Source organism: Teleopsis dalmanni, chromosome 1 (genome assembly GCF_002237135.1).
Source record: "Teleopsis dalmanni isolate 2A chromosome 1, ASM223713v2, whole genome shotgun sequence".
In the NCBI taxonomy this organism is placed as follows: domain Eukaryota; kingdom Metazoa; phylum Arthropoda; class Insecta; order Diptera; family Diopsidae; genus Teleopsis; species Teleopsis dalmanni.
The window spans coordinates 58,166,305-58,173,311 of NC_051846.1; positions in this window are offsets into that span (position 1 = coordinate 58,166,305).

Consider the following 7,007-nt stretch of genomic DNA (forward strand, 5'->3'; position numbering starts at 1 on the left):
GGTTCCAACATCTTTTAATAACGATCTTTATATTAAAGCGTTGAATTTTAATGAAGTAAACAATATGCATAGGAGACATATGGTCACCCAATAAATGAATTTTAGTTAACCGTTATCAACAAACTTAAATGAATATAGAAAAACATGTAACTATGAGTTTACTTAAAGTTAATTTTTAGGCACTGGAGTTTTGGATTCAGTTTTATTTAATACGTATTAATTGCTTAACTCTATTTGGAGTTTTGAATAAAATAACTAAGTAAACTATTAAAAATAAAAACGATTTTTTGATAAATGTATGTGCAAATAACAATCGTTCTTTTCTGGATAGTATTATTAAATTATCTATATTGTTAATAAGTAAAAAATAAATTGAAATAAATTAACTAAAAATCTTTGAAGATTTTAAATATCTTTCATATGTTGAAAGATACAAACTTTTTTAATTATTTTCCAATACAAAGATTTATTTACAATATTATAAGGCTCCTAAAATTTTTATATTTTTTGATCTGAATTTTCATTAAGTTGAATTTACCAATTGATAAACATATTCTAAAATATTAAAATGTATATTAAGGAGTAGGAATAATAATCTTATTATTATTTCTAATAATAAGATTAGTAAGGAAAACAAATTTAAATACTATACGAATTACTTATAAGTTATCTTACAAAAAAAAAAACAATCTAACTACTTGAGTAGATTATTATTAATTAGTCGAATATTAGTTTTGTGTATTATATAATAAATTAAGCATTAATCCAATTTATTCATTAAAAACAAATATTTATACCATCGGAATTATTCTTATTTTAGCTATATACAAACTATTCTTTTTGATATATAATTCTAATTTTATATATTATAAATTTGTACAAATTTTAAAAATAGTAGTACCTTCTGTTAATATTAGAACCGTATTATGGTATATAACAATGTTTAGTCTTTTCACATGTTCATCTCCATCCACCCCGCTCTCGTAGTTTCTTCAGCGTTTAAGTTTCTTTCCACTTTCAGTTATTCACTAAGCGTAGCAGTTTCTATACATAATATTAATACTTCATCATCCTTGAGCTTTTTTTGCGACATCAAATATAGAAATTTTTATATATGACATCGAATAATATAATTAAATTTAATCTCTGTTTTATAATTAACGTTATATATTGTGATGCCTTCAAAGTTTTCTAATTTGTTAATGTGAAATGTTTCTATAACCAGTATTTCCAGGTTTTATTGAAGTTAACCTTATGTTTTCTTGTTTTTCTTTGTAAATCATTTAAAAAAAAATAATAAATAATAAAAAATATAAATTATAAATTTTTTAGGAACTCCTTTATTAAGGATTTTAGCCAACTCCCTCTAATAAGTATTTTAGGCTTTGTCAAAAAGTTTAAACAGTATGGTTTTAAATCCTCTTAGTTTTGTATTCGGTAACACAATGGTACCAAATTTTATATAATTGTACTATAATATCACAATGACTGTCTGTCTTACATATTTGTATGGACAAGAAGTTTGAACAAGTACCTTTCCATAAATACTCTCATCTCCTCAAAACGACCGAAATATTCAGGTTCTTATGGATATTTTCAATTTCATGTACCATAGTTCTCAAGCGATTTGTCATAGTATCTAATACTATAGTTTTTGAAGTTTTTCATTGTTCAATGATAAGGCAGAGGCTTATAATCTTATATTGTAAGTCTAAATTGGGATGATGACGGCATTATGCAGTAAAATATTATTGTTAATGCTGAGTTTAGAGTTATTATTCGGTAATCGTTATTTCTATTGAATATTGGCTTTTAAAATGTTTAGGTTCGCTTCACATTTTTTTCTACACGATATCTTACAGTCAAATCATTGCAGAACAATAAATTCATGTCACTAATGATATGATTGTCTTCAACCATGTGTCACAAAATATTTTTCTGTAAGAACCTACGGAACCCATATATCGAGTTATGTTACTACGATCTGTCAATAAGTCTTCTTTATACACTTTGAATAATTTCCTCTTGTTTGGACAGCATTCTTACTATTGTTATAGTAAAAAAGAAAAATAAGACAAAAATCCTTTTAAACCAAAAAAAGTAAACAATCTTTATTTGGGTTGAAAGACTGCTTTAATTTGTGGGGTGTATACATAAAATTAAAATGAGTTGGATTTGATTTATATTTATTTACGCTGGTGTGCTGAGTACAGAATGCATATTGACTCAGGCTATTTCTCTGTGAAAAGTTGTATATGTGGTTAAATTGCCTTCTTTTTAATTATAGTCCCCATTAAGAACACTTTCAAGAGAAATCTATACGAGTAAAGTATCTTATCTTTTTTCCAGCCTGTATGCATTTTTAATTATTCTCCCTTTACAATCTTATTTTTCACAAAATTTGAAAACGTTCAATTCAAACTTAAAGCACTTATTATCTATGTTTGTTGAACAGAATGTAGCTTTTAGGATTACTACAGAAAATTTACCAATTTTTTGCTCCATACCAATATTTAGATATACACAGTACGTATCTACACAACAATATTATTTCCAATAGAAGTGCTATTGGCATCAAAACACTTCACCATGCGCCATTCTATTTCAATGATCATTGTTCATGTTTATTACATTTCCTTGTAAAGTACACAAAACTTTTCATTAACCAGCTCATTGATGCTACCGTTTCCTGCTGTCCATCATTGCCAGATACATTCCCCCAAAAACACGTTTACACAAGCCAATTTGGAGTGTAGCAAGCGCATAAAAAACAAATACGTGTAATTAAACCAAAATAATTAAATATTTAACCCAGACTTTGTTGCACTTGCGGATTGTTTCTCATTTTTAATTAATATCTAATTTAAACTAAATAAATATTTCTGTTATAATTAGTAGCATTAGTCGATGTAGGTCAAACAAAATAAATATTTAAATGTAACGTAATTAAATATATAGGAACTATTTTCCAAAATTAAATGCGAGAGGTTTAAAATTACATTTAATGAAGCAAATAAAAGATAATTTCAGTGATGAAAAGTAAACAAATAAGCATTTGAAATTGTACCAAAACTCTTAATTAATTAAATTGTTTTTATTACACTTTCATATATTTCTAATTTCAAATAAAACTTTTAAAATTAAATTAAATTGTAATTTGAAAAATTTTGAATACACTAAAATATTTAAATATAATTAAATTTAAACTTAAATTTAAATTGAACTTTTTATTAAAAGGATTTAGATTATTATACGTATGTTATTATAATATTTTTTGTGCTTCGAGAAAATTATTTGAATTAATATAAAAAATTTTACTAAAAATTATATCAATACTTGAAATTTGGCAAATTATTTTAAATGTATACCATATATAGAAATTAGAAATTGATTTTAATTTAACTTGACTTTTATATAAAAGTTTAGCATTACAAATCGTATTTGAAATTTGCAATTCATGGCGTATGAGTTACTAAACTAGTTGGAAATTTAAATATTAATTTATGCGTGGGAAAAACCTATTCGATAAATATGAATTTTTAGACTAAAACTCAAATAAAGGTGAAACCGCAAAAATTTTAATTAGTTTGTAAGCTAAAACATTGAAACCAAAGCTTTGGTATCAAAAAATTGATCATTTTTAAATTGAACCGATTATAAAACAAATTGATGCAATTTATTCAAATTTCTGTATGAAAACAAAAGTTAGAAACGGTTTCATATGTAAAATAGTGCAAGTATTTATGGAAAAATCCGTTTTGTTTACAAGAAATTTTTCTATTTAAGCTTCTATTATAAGTGGTCAATTAAAAGAAGAAAGTACAATACATTGGCGTTTTCAATTGGTAAATCTGGATTCAATCTAAACTCTTAATCTGTCAAATTTGGTGCGCAATCAAACATTTTTAGAGTAATCTAAAATCTTTGTAGATGTGTTAGTAGATATTTATATATTTCATTAACACATATATCGAATCAAATGACAATTTATTTGTTGTCACATAAAACAGCTGTTAATTTAGGGGTGATTTAAGAGTGTTATAAATTAATCTCCAGTGTTATACATCACTCTCGAATATTATACAGATTTACCCATCGAGAATGAAAATTGCACTAAAAATGAATCTCGATTATAAAATTTACCCAAGATTTACCAATTGAAAATGTGTGATAATGTACTAGTCTTTAATACATAAAAATGCTATGAGGTTATAATATATTGCTTTTAGAACCGTATCTAATGTATGTTCCGAAAGTAATTCGGAATCAGTTTTTTTGGAGGTAACATTTGCACACTGTCTTTGCTTAAATGAATATCAACTAAAACAGTAAACTGTATTTATAGCTAATAGTCTGTTCAAACTAAACCATTTGTTTACACCAAATGTTTTAAGATGTTTTAAACTATAAATGGTTAAATTAACCATATAAATGGTCAAATTAAAAAAATGAAGCTGCATTTTTCTTCGCTAGAACTGTTCCATGAAATATTTTATTTATTATAGATTTCATTATATAATTCATTTTATAATATTATTTGGCATCACAGGACTTAGCGTCAAGCTGAAATCTTTATAAATGCTACATTGAGTACCACTCATTAAACGTAATGCTTCACTTAGGTTAGGTTAGGTTATACCGGCGATCCACTTAGGCCTATTCGCCCATTGTGCTACCGTATATATAGTATATATGCTTCACTTAATGCCGGTCAGTTTTATAAAAAAAAAAACAAATGGTCGCATTATCTGGTCTTAGATTTAAATCTACTAAATAGTACAAGGCTAGTGAATACGACCATAGCTCTTTTCTTATTTCTTCTGATCCTACTCTAAGAAATATTATATCTCTATATCTCTGCCATTCTCAATTTCAATGTATTGCTTTTTCTACTTGTGATACCGACTAAACACTTGATAAAGAACGATCCAGAGATGATAATAACTCTTTTGATATGTGTCGCACTTTGATAAAGTAAATAAGTTATATATTTATTTTTTTATCTTATTCATAGTTATGATAACAGTCATTGGAAGGAATTCTTCGTGATCGGCATGCATAATGATAGGGGCTAATCTGTTGATTTAATCTCTTTTTTCTCTTTTGATCGTATCTTTTGATCATATAACCAATTAAACTGAAAGTATACAGAGATACAGAGAAATCATCAAAACAACTAAATAAAGACCAATCCAAATAAATGTTCTATGTGCTTTTTTAATAAACAGTAATTATTGTATTATATGATTATATCAGACATTATAATATAATAAATAATTATTTTTTAATAACTACCAACATATCTACTTTTGATACAATTTATTGCTTTATTCTACCTATGTAATATTACTACAGCGATAAGAGGTACACAATAAAACAGAAACTCTTTTATATAAATACAATCTTATTTTGTAATACTAACTCACACATAAAATAAAAATGTTTGTTCATTCAAATAAATAAATTAATAAAATAAAACTTGTTCAAACGTAAATCAAAAATTTCTAAACACTACGAGATCCTTTGAAAACTGTAGAAATTTTACCATGCAAATTTTTTTTCAGTGTAAATTTTATGCTAATGAAAAGCTTTTATCATTATATCTTTAACTTATTTTTTTTATTGTTTTTTATATTCAAGCAATCTAACAAAATTCAAAAACTACATTCATATGTACACATATATATATATATATATATATATAATATAATTTTGCAAATAAAATAATTTTTGCCTAACAATTCATTCATATAAAAATTACAACTACACTAACAAAAAAAAAGCACATGCCAAGAAACCGTTTAAAGTACCAACAACAACAAGCACAAACAGAATAATAGTAGCCACAATAAACGATATACATCGCCCAAGTAATATGGCAGGGTAATAAATACTCATAAAGCCACTTCAAAAGTTACAATAATCCTACCCATAACAGCTTTTTAAGTCAACCATACTCGTACACTCACACAAACACTTAACCAACATATGCACTCATGTCTAGCACACACATACATATATTGCATGGCACCTCAAAGTGAATGCTATCAACCCCCCTAACCACAACCAACATCAACAGTAAGTTAAGTGTGGCATAATATTGCAGACATTTGCCACACTTACTGGTAAGTTATGAAATTGGGGGGAATGGCAAAATATTCAAAAAAATAAAAAAAATAACAAGAAAGAAAATTAAAAGGAACAAAACATTGTATTTGTGCAAAAAAGAAAAAAACAAAAACAAAAAAAAATATGGGAAAAACCACCCGTTCTACTTACAAGTTAGTTTTTTAACTTAAGCGTAACAGTGAAAGTACTTAGTATTTTCTTGCTGACTTTCTTACTTACTTACAACTACAATCAGGGTTTTTAAACGTTCCATATACAAATTGAAATTATTACAACAACAATGAAGGCAACAACAATAGCAGCAAGTAATTGACGTTGCTTAAATAGTAAAGGCTTTCATACGAAAGCAACAAAGAAACGTATAGAAAAACCAGTAACAGCAGCAGCAGCAGAAACAACAACAACACGACAACAATAATAACACAAAGACTTGTAAAAGAGCGCCACTTGATGGCAAGTAATCAAAGCCTTTGCTAGTGTAAGTAACATGTAAGCAAAGCAAAATACTAGAAAATATTGAATAAAGCACTTGTTATTTCTTTCCTTTCTTTTTTCTTTATGCTATTGTATGTGGACTGTGTTGTTGTTGTTGCTGCTGTTGCTGTTGTTGCTGTTGCTGCTGCTACTGCTTTAATATCCTTACCACTACTTATTTCTTTTCTTACATAAAAGAAGTAGTACTGAAAGCATACGTTATAAAGTGGACGGACACATTCATGTCGAAGCACAATTTGGCAAACAGAAAAATAGTAAATAGTTTGTGAAAATAAGCAGCAAATAAGTGTGGAGAAAAAAAAAAATAAATAAACAGAAAATCGTTGCAAACAAACGCTTAAGAAATTATAAAATCGCAAATAAAATGGCAGTCGTTGTGCGGC